At 35.4% G+C, this 16623-nt stretch overlaps 1 long non-coding RNA gene across 2 annotated transcripts in view; it reads right to left on the bottom strand.

Annotated features, from left to right (window-relative positions):
• Positions 1 to 4785: 4785 nt before the first annotated feature.
• The window catches only part of LOC101677567, a 158778-nt gene continuing 146940 nt past the window's right edge, over positions 4786 to 16623 (bottom strand). For both annotated transcript variants that reach the window (XR_006609133.1, XR_200950.3), the window contains exon 3: positions 4786 to 5270. This is a non-coding gene — a long non-coding RNA (uncharacterized LOC101677567). The remainder of the gene's footprint in view (positions 5271 to 16623) is intronic.

Here is a 16623-nt window from a genome sequence, read left to right as displayed (position 1 = left end):
GTGCTTCCACACTAGCTATAATCTGTGAATGCACAGCAGTGTACAATTTAGAATTTGTACATGCAAGTGTATATATGTATGTATATGTATACATATTGGTGTGTATAGGAAAAAGACACAAGAATATATTTATTTTTACAAAATGAAACTTGACTCCATATACTGTTCAGCAGCTTTTTTCTTATCCCCACAAACAAAATGTCATGGGTGTCCTTGCACACCAGAACATCTCATTCTTAAAGCAGCCAGCTACTCCCAGCTTGTAAATGTACCTCCCTTTATTAAACCATATTCATATTAATAAGATATAGGAAGACTTTCTTTCTTTCCCAAAATGATGCAATAATGAAGAGCTAACTGGGAGAATTTCTAAAGGATTAAATTCTGCAAGTGGAATTTTTGAGATAAAACAGCTACACATTTCAAATGTTGGTAGGAGAAGGTACTTTGCCCTTCAACTTACTTTTCATCAACTGTGTGTTTCCCCACATTGTCACATTCACTAATCATTGCTTTTTCAGGAAAAAAAAAAGTTAACCAAATAGAGAAATTTTGAATTTCATTGTTTTCATATATATTTCCATATCAACAATTTGACTTTTTTTTTTATATAGTTGTTGTTCTTACTTACTTTTTCTTCTCTGAATTACTTTCACTTTCTTTGTTCATTGTTCTGGTATGTAGTTTAAATATTTTCTCACGGATCTGATGACTTGCTAATAAATAATGGCCATTAATCCATACTTTTTACTGTGAATTTTGCCACTTAGCGACTAAGCATGGCTGTAGTTATACATAAATAAGACTCTTTCTCTGTTTTAATTAATATAACTGTATAGCATGTTTGTTATCTACCAGAGACATCCCACCACTCTGAGTAAATCATTTCAATATACTCATGGTTTTCCTTACACATTCACTCTTCCAGATAAATTCTGGAAATAGTTAATCAATTTCAGTGTTCATTGTTTATGACTGTGATTAGAGTTGTATTGGATATACAGATTCATTTGGCATATATCTGGTAACCTTGAATTTGTGCATATTTTACTTTAGTTATTTAATAAAGGCTTTTATTTTTCACAAAAATCTTAAGCATTTCAATATTTAGAATATTTCCACATATTTTTGTAGTTGTTTTTTCATTAATTGGACTTTTTTCTCCTAATACTGTTTTACTGAGTGTCACACACACAAAACCCACAAAAAAAACCTATAGATACGTGTTAGTACTCCAACTAGTTCTAATAGTTTATTTGAATGTCTTCTATTTCCTATGTAGAAATCATATAACCTATCCTTTACTGATGGTAGGTTTTTATTCCCCTTCATCTATATCTCGTTACTGATTACATTATCTTTAAAACATAATTGATTGAGTTCTGGTATTTTAGATAATTTTTAAGGAAATTTAAAATTTTCATTTAAATTTCCAATACATAGAATAAAGTTCCAAACTCTGTCATTTCAAAATCAATTCTGACCTTTGGTGATGTCCCTTTACAAGCAGCAATTGATTTCTCTCTCTCTCTCTTTGTTTTTTTTTTTTTTTTAAGATTTTATTTATTTATTTGACAGAGAGAGAGATCACAAGTAGGCAAAGAGGCAAGCAGAAAGATAGGGGGGAAGCAGGCTCCCTGCTGAGCAGAGAGCCCAATGCGGGGCTTGATCCTAGAACCCTGAGATCATGATCTGAGCTGAAGGCAGAGGCTTAACCCACTGAGCCACCCAGGCACCCCTTTTTCTCTGTTTTTAATGAGAATTATTGGATGCTTTTTTTTTTTTAATCAAGGAACTTGTCTTTTATTTCAATACTTTTTTTTTTTAATACTTTTATTTGAACATTGCTATAACTAAACTCCAGACTTATTTGGAGTTCATCAGTTCTTTTATTGTCTTATTCTTGTTCCAGGATTCAAACCAGACTACCCTATTGCATGAAACTATTCCGTTTCTTTTTAAATAACATATCAGTGTTATTATTATTCTTTTTTCTTTTTTCAAATTTTAATTCTAGTATATCACATACAGTGTCATATTAGTTTCAGGATATAATATAGTGATTCAATAATTCCATATAACACCAGGTGTTCATCACATGTGCCCTCCTTGATCCCTATCATCTATTTCACCCTTCCAGTCACCTACCTCCCCTCTGGTAGCCATCAGTCTATTCTCTATAATTAGGAGTCTGTTTTGTTTTTGGTTTGTTTTTTGTTTGTTTGTTTTGTTTATGCAATTCTCTCTCTTTTTTCCCTTTGCTTGTTTCTTAAACTCCACGTATGAATGAAAACATATGGTATTTGTCTTTCTCTGACTGACCTATTTCACTTAGCATATACTGTCTAGCTCTACCCATGTCATTGCAAATGGCAAGATTTTATTCTTTTCTATGGCTAGATAATATTATATTATATATACCACGTCATCTGAGCTTTCTTCCATACCTTGCCTATTGTAAACAATGCTGCTATAAACAAAGGGGTGCACATATCCCTTTGAATTAGTGTTTTTGTAATTTTGAGGTAAATACCCAGTAGTATGATTACTGGATCATAGGTAGCTCTATTATTAACTTTTTGAGGGCCCCTCCATACTGTTTTCCACAGTGAGTACACCAGTTTGCATTCCTAAAATAGTGCAAGAGGGTTCCTTTTTCTCCACATCCTTGCCAACACATGTTGTTTCTTATGTGTTTGATTTTAGTCATTCTGTAGTTTTGAATGCATTTCCCTGATGATAAGTGAAGTTGAGCATCCTTTCATGTGTCTGTTCGCTATCTGGACCCTTCTTTGGAGAAATGTCTGTTCATGTCTTCTGCTCCTTTTTAATTAGATTATTGGTGTTTTTTGGGTGTTGAATTGTATAAGCTCTTTATATTTTTTGGATATTAACCCTTTATCAAATAAGTCATTTGCAAATATCTTCTCCCATTCTGTAGATTACCTTTTAGTTTTGTTGATTATTACTTTTGCTCTGCAGAAGCTTTTTATTTTGACATTATCTCAATAGTTTATTTTTGCTTTTATTTCCTTTGCTTTGGGATACTTATCTAGAAAACTGTTGCTATGGCTGATGTCAGAGACATTTTCTGCTTGTGTTTTTTTCTAGGACTTTTATGATTTCAGGTCTCACATTCAGGTCTTTAATCATTTTGAATTTATTTTTTTGTTTGGTGAAAGAAAGTGGTCCAGTTTCATTCTTTTGCAAGTAGCTGACCAGTTTTCCCAATACTATCTGTTGAAGAGAATGTCTTTTTCCTTTTGGATATTCTTTCCTGTTTTGTTGAGGATTAACTGACCATATAATTGTGAATTAATTTCTAGGTTTTCTATTCTGTTCCATTGATCTGTGGGTCAATCTTTGTGCTGGTACCATATTGTTTTGATAACACAGCAATGTAATGTAACTTGAAGTCTGGAATTGTGGTACCTCCAGCTTTGCTTTTCTTCAAAATTGCTTTGGCTATTCAGGGTCCTTTGCAGTTCCACATAAATTTTAGGATTGTTGGTTCTAAATCTGTGAAAAATGCTGTTGGTATTTTTACAGGGATTCACTCATTTAAATTCACAGATTTGAAACTGTTCTATTTCTACAGGATACTCTGATCTGCGAGACTTTCTCTGTCTTTCCTAATTTTCATGACGTCGAAAGCCTTGAAGCATACTGGGCAGGTATCCTGTTGAACATACCAAATATAGATATGTCTTCTATTCTCATGATTGGACTGGGGTTCTGGGCTTGGGGACAGAATAACACAGAAGAAAGTACTCTTTTTATCATATATCATGGGGGCAATGATGTCTACCTGGCATCATTGGTGATATTAACTTTCATCATTTGGTTAAAATTCCTCCACTGTAAATTTACCATTTTTCCCTTTTCTTATATACTTCTTTGAAAGATATCAGCAAGTCTAGCACATCTTTAATGGAGGAGATATAAGGATGGGACAAGAATTAAACCCCACTTCCTAAAGGGTGTCTCCATATATTATTTGAAAAATTCTATGAGAAAGGTTTGTCACTTCCACCTTGTTTATTTTTTTATTATATATTTTCTTTTTCTTCCTCCATTGAATGTTAACTTTCTAAAACGCCTCCAGAAATATCATCAGCCAAGGAAAGCTAAGTTTATTAGACCTACTGCAGTAACGAATACTACCTTAACAGAATACTAGTGTAGTGTCTCAGAAAGGAAAAGTAAGAAGGAAAGAGATATGTTTATTAGATTTTAGTTCCTGGACTGGGATTTTAAAGCAAGTTTTTCCCGGAGGGAAACTGGCTGGAATTTGGCAGGGTTTAAGAAATAATAATTTTGGATTGATGGCTACCGTGAAGTGGGGATCTTAAAATGAGTATTGTTGGACAAGGTATTAGTCTCCATTGAAAAGCTATTTTAGTTAGTTCAGTCTTATCTTTTAAGAGCAAGTATTTCCTAGAGCAAGTGACTGACTTATTTTTGCTTGTGCTCTATATTGTTTAACAGAGGAAACAAAAAAGTAGGCTTAGATTCAGTTTTATTTAATATAATGACAACACATTACACTTGTTTGGGTTCCCATTTTTTTTTCTTAGTTTATTTTGTTGTTTTGCTGGATTCTGGAAGGGAATGTAAATTTTAGTTATTATCAGACTTTTTAAAAAGTATTTAATGCTATAAAATTTGAGTATGATTTTAACATATGATTTGATATGTAGTGAGGTTCATTTCTAAAAAAATCTATAATTTCAGTTGTGATTTCCTTTTTAATACAAATAATAGAGAAAAGTATATTTTTTTATTTTCAAAACATTAATTTTGACCATTCTGCTTTTAACTTCTATTTTTGTTTTATTATCTTCTAGTACTACAACTTATATCAATTTTGCTTGCATTTTGTTGATTTTCAAGCTAACATACTGTATGACTATATGGGGGGGAAATCTGTATCACTTGTTTACTAGAAATGCTGAAATCTATTATTTCATGAAGTTCTATTTCTAACAGTTTTGCTTTATATGATTTATAGCTATGTTTTTCAGTACATACATGCTTTTCATGGCTACATACTCCTGGTCAATATACCTTTTGCCTTTTTCTTCCAGCTATGGCTCTTCCAGCTCCATATACCACCTTTGCCACCAGCTCACCATGGCTTACACCCAGTGTCCCAGAAGGACTCTCTCGAAAACAGCTTCTTTGCCTTTTGGTATTCAGCTTCCCATCAGTGAGTCCTCAGAATTCTCCACAGGACAAGCTGTTGTTTGCCAGAACAGTCAAGTCTTGCCCTATTAACAACAGCAGAAACAACAAAAACTCCAGAAAATGTCAGTCTTCAGAGAAGTATCACAGTGACCGTATTTTCCATTATTACACAGAACATTTTTTACTGCTATAATAGAGAATCCAGAATACCTTTTCTAATAGGGGAGTCTACTTTTTCATTTATCTAGTTATATGGTTCATTTGAATGATTTTTCTAGAATAAAAGTTCTGTCACATAGATGTATAAGTCACCTTTATTTCAAAATAGAATCTAGCTATTTCCTTTGAAACTACACAGGAGTTATTACAGGATCTCCCTCCTTTAAGGTTTCAAAGAATCTAGGAGCCACTCAGAGTTCAATTTCAAAGCAACCAGTCATATATTCCCAGAGGTCTCTCTAGGAAAGAAGCTGGCCCCAAACTTCTCCTTGAGAAGCCCATGAGAGCAATTTAATATAGTGAGTTCAATCATTACAGTCAGGTGGCACTTGATCAAGTCCTTACTATTCAGCCAGTCACTGTCGGACCTTTTTTTCTTAATTTATTTACAACTAAATTTATTTAAATGCAGAATGGGGGTAATACCAGAACTTGTCTTATACCACTGTTGCCAGGATCAAATGAGATAAAATATGGAATGTGTTTTGAAAGAGCTTGGCATAGAATGAGGACTTAGTACAAAATAGCTATCATTAGTAACGGAAGCTCAATCCTGAGATGATAAATATATGCCTGGTTTGCATATCTTGTTCCAGGGATTATTACCCAATCTTTGGGCAGAGATCACTGTTATACCTAAAAGCAAGGGCCAAGGACCTGTCAGTATCTGGGAAAGCACATGGAATAACTGAAGACAGGTACAGGAAGCAGGTGCTGAGTGATCCATTTAATTCTGATGGATGGCATGTGTCTGACCTGGGTCTATTTTTAACAAACCCAGCAAAACTGTGGCAGATTTTACTCTGTGGCCTCTTAAAGGTGCTTCCAGCTCTAAGGCTGCCAGGCTGTTAAGACCAATGACAGCTTTGCATAAAGGTATTTGTTATCCTTTCTAGCCAGACCGTTCTTTAATTATGACTTAAATTCCTCATCACATTTTTTAATAATATGCTTCATTTCCACTATCCATCTGTCCATTATAAAACAAACAACAAACAATATATCATCAGTACTAGATATTCATTTTCTTTCCTATACTTCTTAACTTTCTGAAAGCTGGCTGCTGCCTCAAACCAGCAAGGTGAGTCAGCAGATCAGTGACCAAATGTGTGCCCTGCAAAAGTACCTCATTCCCTGCATTATCCTTCTAAGAATAAAAATAATATGGCTGCCGCTTAACTTATGCTTTCCAAATCTAATGCAAAATGTTTTTTATGACCCTTCTAGAGCAATTCTGAGAATGGAATCTGGGGAAACACAATTCCAGAACAGTTCAACTAGCCAAATACAAACCACAATAACCTCTAATTTGGGCATCTCAATTCAATATCTCCAAACACAATGTCTGGATTCCTATTATTTTTTTGCTTTCAGCATTGTTGTCTTCCAGTACTTCCTGTGAAAGAAAATGGTGCTACCTCTTACCTAGTTGTCTGGGATTAAAACACTGCAATCCCACTTCATCCTTCTTGATTCCTGAAACCTCGTATCTAAGCCCTCAGTGAGTATAATCAAACCAAAGGTAATCAGAGCTACCTTAGCATATGTTCTTATTTTCACTCCTCTCACCAACTCTACCACCACTACCAGTAACCTATTGAAGGCATCATCATTTCTAACATGGCCAACTTCTGTAGCCTTCTTACTCACTCTATTGCTTAATGCCTTCCATCTCTTCTATTCACACAGCGGCAAGAATATTTCCAAGTGGTAAGTCAGATAATGTTACTCTTCTACTCAAAAGCTTTCAGTGATTTTCCATCACACTTACAATGTCTTCCTCACTTCCTATTATTGCTTTAAGTCACTGCTTGGCCTTATCTCTAGTTTCTCTGTGTCTCCATTTCCTTCCATTCTACTAGTTGCCTATTTCATCCTAGTCACGTTGATTCCCTTGATATTCCTTAAGTAATCTGAACGCGCTCTTATCTCAGGGCGTTTCTACTTGCTATTTCTCCACCCCAAAATACTCTCCTTCTGCATATTTGCATGGCAAACAAACTTAATCACTTCATTCAGATTTCTGTATGTGTGTGTGTGTGTGTGTGTATCTTCTAATAGACTTCTAATATATCTTCTTATATTTCCACTCCTAAGAGAATTTTTTTCTAAAAGAGCATCCTTTTCTGTCTATCCTGTTATCCTGCTCTATTTTCCTTCATAAAGGATTTATTACTCCCCAGTGTTTTGTCCTATTTTTATTATTTTATGTTCCTCCCCATGAAAGAATGTAAGCTCTATCCCTATGACCCTGCAATTGCACTACTGGGTATTTACCTGAAAGATGCAGATGTAGTGAAAAGAAGGACTATCTGTACCCCAATGTTTATAGCAGCAATGGCCACCATCGCCAAACTGTGGAAAGAACCAGGATGCCCTTCAATGGACCAATGGATAAGGAAGATGTGGTCCATATACACTATGGAGTAGTATGCCTCCATCAGAAAGGATGAATACCCAACTTTTATAGCAACATGGACTGGACTGGAAGAGATTATGTGAGTGAAATAAGTCAAGCAGAGAGAGTCAATTATCATATGGTTTCACTTATTTGTAGAGCATAACAAATAGCATGGAGGACAAGGGGAGATGGAGAGGAGGAGGGAGTTGAAGGAAATTGGAAGGGGAGGTGGACCATGAGAGACTATGGACTCTGAAAAACAATCTGAGGGTTTTGAAGGGGAGGAGGGTAGAAAGTTGGGGGAGCCAGGTGGTGGGTATTAAGGAGGGCACGTATTGCATAGAGCACTAGGTGTGGTGCAAAAACAATGAATTCTGTTACGCTGAAAAGAAATTTAAAAAAAAAGAAGAAGAAGAATATTAGCTCTTTGAGAGTGGGCTTCAAACTGTACTATTCATTTTCAAGTTCCTAACATTTATAACACAGTTTGCCTCATTATCTTGTCTATAACACTGAAGACACTCCTCAAATAACTCTTCTGTGTCTTAGCAGGTATAGGTTTATTTTTCTCTTTGTAGTAATTAGCATTTATCCTGCTAAAGATCCAACAGGAACTCTGCTGTATGGAACCAATGCAGAATCATTAGATATATTTTTGCAGTTTGTGCACTTTGGAATGTCAGGAGCACCCCTTGATTTGCATCACATAGAAACTGTAGTTCAGGGCATCTGGGTATCTCAGTCAGTTAAGCATCCAGCTCTTGATTTGGGCTTAGGTAATAATCTTAGGGTAATGAGATTATGAGCCCCAAGGGTATGAGACACAAGTCAGGATCTACACTTAGCACTGAGTCTGCTTGTCCCTCTCCCTTCCCCTGCACACACACGCTCTCTCCCTAAAATAAATAAAATCTTGAAAGAAAGGAAAGAAGGAAGGAAGGAAGGAAGGAAGGAAAGAAGGAAGGAAGGAAGGAAGGAAAAGGGGGGGAAGGAGAAGAAAGGAAAGGAGAGGAAAGATAATAAGAAAAAATTCTGTGGCTCTTCACATTGGCTCCATAAATATAAAAGAAGTGACTGGAGAGAGACCTAAACTTCTAACAAAGAGGGCCAAAAGGAACTGATAAATTTTACTCAAATGGAGTAGTATCATCCCTAAGTCCACTATTAATGGCATTATCATGCAGGTAATAATAGTAGGGATATGGTTTTTACGGAGGTGATTCTACCAAAGTCACTTTTTCCTACAAATATGTAAAGTATCAAATGCATAATTTTAATCCACTAAATTGTGTGTGATGCATATTTAATAAACAGATTGTGTCAGTTGAACAATATCATGTTAGGTAGATAAGATTAAATAATACATGAAATCAAATTTATAAAATGTACTTAAGAGAAAAAGAGAAATGGCAATAACTGATAAAAAAAAAACTAAACATGCTTGTAGTATTTTTTCTCTCAATATCTTAGAAATTTTATGAGTTTGAGAAGCTTCAGGAAAAGATAAATGCTCTGTATATGTTTTTTTCATCCATCCCCATGCAATGAGGTGATAGAGATTTCAAATTGAAATGTACCTTGAAGTTATCAGGACAGAAGTGTCATCAATTTTAAGGTCTTCCTTCTCTTTATATGTACTGTTCCTCAGGTCATTTTATGCCCTGGACTATTTAACTTGCTCTTTCTTGGGTTTCTATCACTCATCTCTGCTCTCTCTAACTTCTCTTTTCTGGCATTTCACCTCTGCTTTCCTCCCATTAAACCCACTACAAGGCCCACAAATCATGGCCTCTGGGGAGTCATTTATCTTCTGTACTTCAGTTTCATCATCTATAAAATAAGAATACTACCAATCTTTTATGTATTTTACAAATATAGTATGGCATAAACCAAATAATATATGTGGAGAATGATGGAAGATGCCGAGACTATCTGAGAGTAGGGAAAGTGGCGGGAGCTAGATCACCAGAGGAGTTCTCACTAACACAGGAAGAAGGCCAAGCAGGAGTCTGAAGAAAAAGATACGGAATCAACAGTGGGAAGTAGGTGATAGAGAAAAAGGACTATACACAATAGCTTAAGGAAACAACACGGAAATTAACAAGACATTGTGTAAAACTGTAAAATAAGCACAAGTGAATATAATCTTCTTGCTCCTCAAAGAGAGTTGGGCACTATGATAAGATAAACATATGCTATTATTTACGTGCATTGGAAATTGATTAGTAAAAGTGTGGGATGGCTTATTTGCAGTGAGTTAGGAATCAGAATTAAGTAATGATAACTGTTGCTGTGTTTGTGCTATGTAGAATCACATTATGATTAGGCTAGTAGAGTAAGACACGACTATAAAATCTATTGACAGTTCAGCCTTTTATCAAAGGAGTAAGAAAATGAGCAAGAAATAAGAGATGATTAGAGTCTACCAACTACTTACTAATCCCAAGAGATTCTATGGAAGAGCAACAGTATGGGGTACAGAACAAGGACATGGATGATCAAAGTGGAAGATTGTCTTCTGGCCTAAGCCTGTGACTTGTTCTTTCTACTTCTTAAACTTGAAGGGCCTGGTATGCTGTTCTCTGTAGGTTGTATCTGAAGGAAATCCCAAGAAAAATTGAGGAAAACTGAAAACGTCATATTACGATATAAGCAGATCCTCTGATTCTTTTAAAATTAGGCACCAATGAGACGTCATACTACTGGCCCCTCACAGGGAAAAATATCACTAGGGTAATTCCTCTTATTATTTTGAGAGTCCACAGAGGTGGCTAATGCTTGTTAAGAAGGATTACTCTAACTATATTTGTGCACTCGGTTATTCAGGCTTCACAGTGCGAAGAAGCAAATTTCAAGTAAATGCATTAAAATCATTTTTCTGTTTTAAACTTTGATTAGATGGAAAGCTATAGCACTATTATGCCAAGGATGCACATTCTGAATTCCTGAAAATCAGAGTCCTTCTGTTTTATTCACTATCATCTATACATGTTTTCCTCTCTGGAAAACAACTTTTAAACAGTTGAACACTAAACTCCTAACATAATATTTAAAAACGAAAATTTCAGAATATTTCTGTTTGTTTTACAAGAAGTAAAAGATTAATATCAATAAGAAAAAAATCAAGTAACTGGGGCACCTGGGTGGCTCAGTGGTTTAAAGCCTTTACCTTCGGCTCAGGTCATGATCCCAGGGTCCGGGGATCAAGCCCCGCATCGGGCTCTCTGCTCAGCAGGAGCCTGCTTCCTTTCCTCTCTCTGCCTCTCTGCCTCCCTGTGATTTCTGTCTGTCAAAATAAATAAAATATTTAAAAAAAAAAAAAAGGAAAAAAATCAAGTAACTAAGTATGTGCTTTTTTTTTTTTTTTTTTAAATTTATTTGACAGAGAAAGCAAGAGAGGGAACACAAGCAGGGGGAGCAGGAGAGGGAGAAGCAGGCTTCCTGCTGAGCAGGGAGCCTGATGCAGGGCTCGATCCCAGGTCCCTGGGACCACGACCCGAGCCGAAGGCAGCCGCCCAACAACTGAGCCACCCAGGTGCCCCTAAGTATGTGCTTTTATCTGAAAATTTTATTGTTAATATTTATTAATGTGGAGGAACTTACAGAGACAATGCAGGTAATACAGAAATCAACTTATTTTTCACAATATCACAAGATTGTGAACATTCTTCTAAGTTAATTTGACAGATTTAATTTTAAAAAAGAAAGCATCATTTTTTTTTCTAGGAAATATATGCTATATTAAATCTTGGACTTCTATTTTGCTCTATGATATAAAATGAATTAATATTTACTTCCATAAGTTTGTTCACTCAACAAGTATTTGTGGAGTACCCACTATGTACCAAGCACTGTTTCAAGTAATTCAGAGAGAGAAGAAAATAAGAACAATGTCTCTGTTTTCACAGAAATCGTTCTAATAATGAGTAGGGTAAGATGACCGATAGAAGATAGATAGATGGATAGATAGACAGATAGGGAATTGATAGATACAGATGTCATGAGAAAAATGACTAAGTAAATGGGCTGGAGATCTTGGTAATCCATAAACTTCAACCTGAATTACAAGAATAGTATGATTTGAGGTTGGAGAATAGAGAGAAAGCGGCTCTTGTTACAATCATCTTTGAAAAATGAAATCTGCCACATTTTGTCTTCAGGCTACAATAATGTATATCCCTTCTACATGCAAAATATGTTCATTTCCTTTCCCATGACTGAAAAGTCTCATTCTATAATTATATCGGTTCAAAGTCAAGAATCTTACATCCATATCAGTCTAGGTATAAGTGATATTCTTTTTGTGCAGTTCCTCAAATACAGCTCTTTGAGCACTCCCTTTTATGATGTGATGACATGTGACACATGTGACCTAGAGAGATCATTTTTCTATGTCTCCAAATACTCAAAATAATATGGTAGGACAGTCACTGGATAACTATGATAGCAGAAAATAGCAGGGAAATGGAAGGAACACAGTAGTCACTGATCTATATCAATTCTGAAATCCAGCCAGGCATATGTTGCTAGTTCCTTGATTAGAGTATACCTACTTTCTGGAAATTAGACTTCATGGCTCTTGGGTCAATTCAGTGGTTCTTGGTCCTTCACTCTGAATCTACCTTCCTTTTCCCCTAAGCCTTCTTAAGCATATTTCCCGTTTTTAAATGCTTGAAGGTTTAAGGCCCTTCTTCAGTTGTACTTTTTTTAAACCTTTTATCACAAGCTAATACAATTCCTTAAACAATATTGTTATGCTTTCTGTGCATTGATTTATAATTTACTCCATCAGACAAAACACTATAACCATAAATTAACCATCAGTCTTTTCCAGATAAGCCATTCTCTTCCTTGAACTCACCATGCACTGCTGTGGAATAACATCCTTATGATCCTTATAAGCCTTACTATAAAATGGACAGGACTATAAATTACAGTACTGTGATACTTAGGAGGGCTTTTGTCTATTTGAAAGTTTCTATGAGGAACTACCTCAGATCTAAGATCTTAATAATAGTACGTTTGATCTTCTCCTTAAACTAGTCCTTAATATGAGCACTGTTTGCCACCAAGAGAGATTGGGGAAAAGAAACAGGATTTATTTTGAAAGTAAGAAAGTTCTGGATCTTTTATATTGAAGAGTTCATTTTTAGCTCATTCCTCTCTACTCACATTATATCATAGACAATGAATAAAATCCAGATGACACTTTTAATAGTCTGCCTGAAAACTCCTTTAGCTTGATCATTGAACTCATTGGAACATTTCCTATCTTCCATTTACTTCAGGTAATACTGTAGCCAGAATTTCAATGACTATAAACATCTTCCAATGACATTTTCCTTTGAGCTATCAGAAACATATTCCTCAATACTCTTTAGACTTTTTCTAACATTTTGCCAAGGATTCCTGCTTCCTCATATGGCCTGTCCCAAAGTCAGTGCTACATGCTTTAGGGTTTTTACAGCAGCATCCCTCTTTTAGGTACCAAAATCTGTGTTAATTTTCTATTATAGTATTAAAAGACAAATAAAAATATATCCCCAAACTTTGTGATTTAAAACAAGACTAATTTCCTTTGTTCATAATTCTATAATCTCCGTGGGACAGTCCATTTCCATTCTAGATATCAAGATGATTCACTCACATAGTTGGCAAATTAGTAAATGACAGTTGGTTAGAAACTTAGCTGACCCTAGGAGGTACCTCTGTTCCTCTCCATACGGGCCTCTCAATAGGCTGCTTTGGCTTATTCAGGCATGAGGACTGGTTTCAAAAGCAAGTGTCCAAAGAGAAACAGGCATAGTTTCATTTGACTTATTCACCTATAGTGTCACTTCCAGTGGAATCACAGGGCCATCCAATTTTAAGAGAGGGGACATAGACTCTCACATTTAAGTGGCAGAAATATCAAGTCACATTAGAAGAGCAAAATGTGGGGGGGTAGTGCCTGGGTGGCTAAGTTGGTTAAGCATCAGATCTTGATTTCAGCTCATGATCTCAGGATCATGAAATAGAGCCCCACATGAGGCTCCATGCTGGGTGTAGAGCCTGCTGGGATTCTCTCTCTCCCTCTGCTCTCCCCACCCAAGTCATGTTCTCCTTCTCGGAAAAAAAAAAAAAAAAATCATAATAATAAAAAGAAAAGCAAAATGTAATGTGATCTGATTTTGGTTGAAAAAGATCACTCTGGCTATTACTATGAAGATAGGCTATTGTGTGTTAACACTGGACAAAGGGAGACTACTAAGGAAGTTATTTCTATAGTTTAGAAGAGTTATGAGAGCAGCTTGCACTAGGAAGAAGTGGAAATGAAGAAAAGTTTGGAGATACCTCATAGAGGTACAAATCAGAAGTTCAGAGTATAGCTAAAGGAATTAGAATTTTTTTTTGCATGTTTAATTTTTTATTTTTTATAAACATATATTTTTATCCCCAGGGGTACAGGTCTGTGAATCACCAGGTTTACACACTTCACAGCACTCACCAAAGCACATACCCTCCCCAATGTCCATAATCCCACCCCCTTCTCCCAAACTCCCTCCCCCCAGCAACCCTCAGTTTGTTTTGTGAGATTAAGAGTCACTTATGGTTTGTCTCCCTCCCAATCCCATTGTTAGAATTTTATTGGACAATAGACTCTATGCATAACCTTCCTGAGGGAAGATAGAGGATATAAGTAAAGACCCACTATTTATGAGTTCAGTGATAACAACGTATGGTTTTGTGAATGCAGTGGAAGAAAATCCAGCCCAAGAAATTAGCAACACCATTTTTTATTCATGTACTTTTTAGTTTAAAATTAAGGTAAAAGCCATCATAGGTGAAATCATACATTGTTCCTTCATCTTAATCATGTCTCTCTTCTTAATGACCTGAAATAAAACTCCATTTTTTCTTCCATTTAACTCATCTTCCCTCTACTAACTCTTTAGTTTCTGAATTTCTGCAAGATTTTGGCTGAAGGAATACTATTTGGGAGTTAGACAAATTAGATTTTGGTCTTCAGCCTGTTACTGATTTAGTTAGTGTTGACAACTCAGTTTTGATCTTAAGTTTCTTCTTTTGAAATGGGACGTTTAGGCTACATTTTATTTTTTTTTTTTTCCCCTTCATTTTTTTTTTTTTTTTTATAAACATATATTTTTATCCCCAGGGGTACATTTTAATAGTGATAAAGATGTCTTGTATTTTATAAAACAATAAAACTTTCAACATTTTAAGAAATATTTTTTGCTCTAAATTATTATGCTCTACATTTAAGAAAAGAGTAAATTCATATTTTTTAATACTTTATATTTTGACCTCATACAATATATATTTTATACAATATGACTTTGTAATTAATCTTGTGCTTTCTGTGTGACTATGCAAATGTTTGATTTTCATCATTAGGTTGCAAGTCTCATAAAATCAGAAAAGTTTGCTTCCTCTCTCTCTCTTTTTCTCCTATAAAGTCCTGAGAGCCCACAGCAGACCCATAATATATGCTTAGTGAGGGCAATAAAGGCAAGGTGTCAATACAGAGAGTTTCATTTTTTATAATGGTGATATTACTTTGTTTATACCCAGTACTCTCTTAACTATTTAAAATACATTAAGCTATTTCAAGCTAACAACAATATGAGAAACCACTATTTCCCCTTTAATTGTGTTTATGCTAATTTATTTTGGAATTTGGCCATTTATCATTGCCATAGTCCTGATTAATACGGTATGAAATCAGACAAGCTGAGACTCCTGCAAAAGCAGCTGACAGTCCTAAAGTTCAACTGGCATAAATCTGAAAAATTCTAATTACTAGCCAAATGCAAAGACCTAGGAAAATCTAGGTCAGGAGATTCAGAACTGGGACTTGGATTCAGGAATTCAAAGTGGGGACCATATACATACTGAATTCTAGGCAGTATGGCAAGAGGAGGTTGCAGCCCCTATAGCTTTAAGAGATCACAGTTATCACTTCCCTCAGACATTAGTTACCAGGAGGTAAAAGAAAAAGCCCACAAATCTTAAAATGCAAGGGGCAGGAGGCTGTCTTCATATCTACCTAGCAATGACACAGCAAATCTATCTGCAGAGAACAGAAGAGGATCTGGAATTGTACTAAGCTACTGTGATTCACTTATCTGTGAAAAAGATGTAGCACTGTCAGTAAACACCTGTACATACTTCTGGGAAATAGTTGAAATAGTAACAGCCTGTTATTTATTAGCCTATATTAATGATTGCATATCATTAAAAAAATAAAAACAAAAGCAGCCATTTTTTACCTCCAGCTTGAGATCTTTAAAAAAATTCTCTAGAGTATTATACAAGCCTGTTGAAAATAAACATCAAGTGCCCCTGAACTAGTCTCATTTTGCCAAACCCCATTGACTGTGGACATGGCATACAAAGAATTCACATGCACTTACCTCAAAGCTGATGGAATGCCTCCAAGTTCCCTTTTTTTCATCTACTTTAACCCTAACCACCCATAAGTCTACTAAAAGCCTGATTTTTGCCTCTTAATTCCCTATTCTTGCTTGACTCTATTGGATTTTGTAGCCAGTGTTTACTTTCCCCTTTCACATGTATAGTAAATGTCAACTTGCTACCATGCTCTTTCTATTGGGTCATCATCAGTCCTGATTCCTTACCAAGTCAAGAAGAAGAAGGTTAAGTAAATATGAATACAGAATTACAAAAAAATCCAAGTACATTACAAAAACTGGAATTAAAACTGAAAATTAGCTAGAAAGACATTTTCCCCTCTTTTGATAATAGCTAGAGAATCTGAGAAATAAAAATCAAAAGCACACAAATGAGACCATGCA

Source organism: Mustela putorius, unplaced genomic scaffold (genome assembly GCF_011764305.1).
Source record: "Mustela putorius furo isolate JIRA1106 unplaced genomic scaffold, ASM1176430v1.1 tig00003834_pilon_pilon_pilon, whole genome shotgun sequence".
Lineage (NCBI taxonomy): Eukaryota > Metazoa > Chordata > Mammalia > Carnivora > Mustelidae > Mustela > Mustela putorius.
This window is presented reverse-complemented; position numbering and strand designations above follow the sequence as displayed.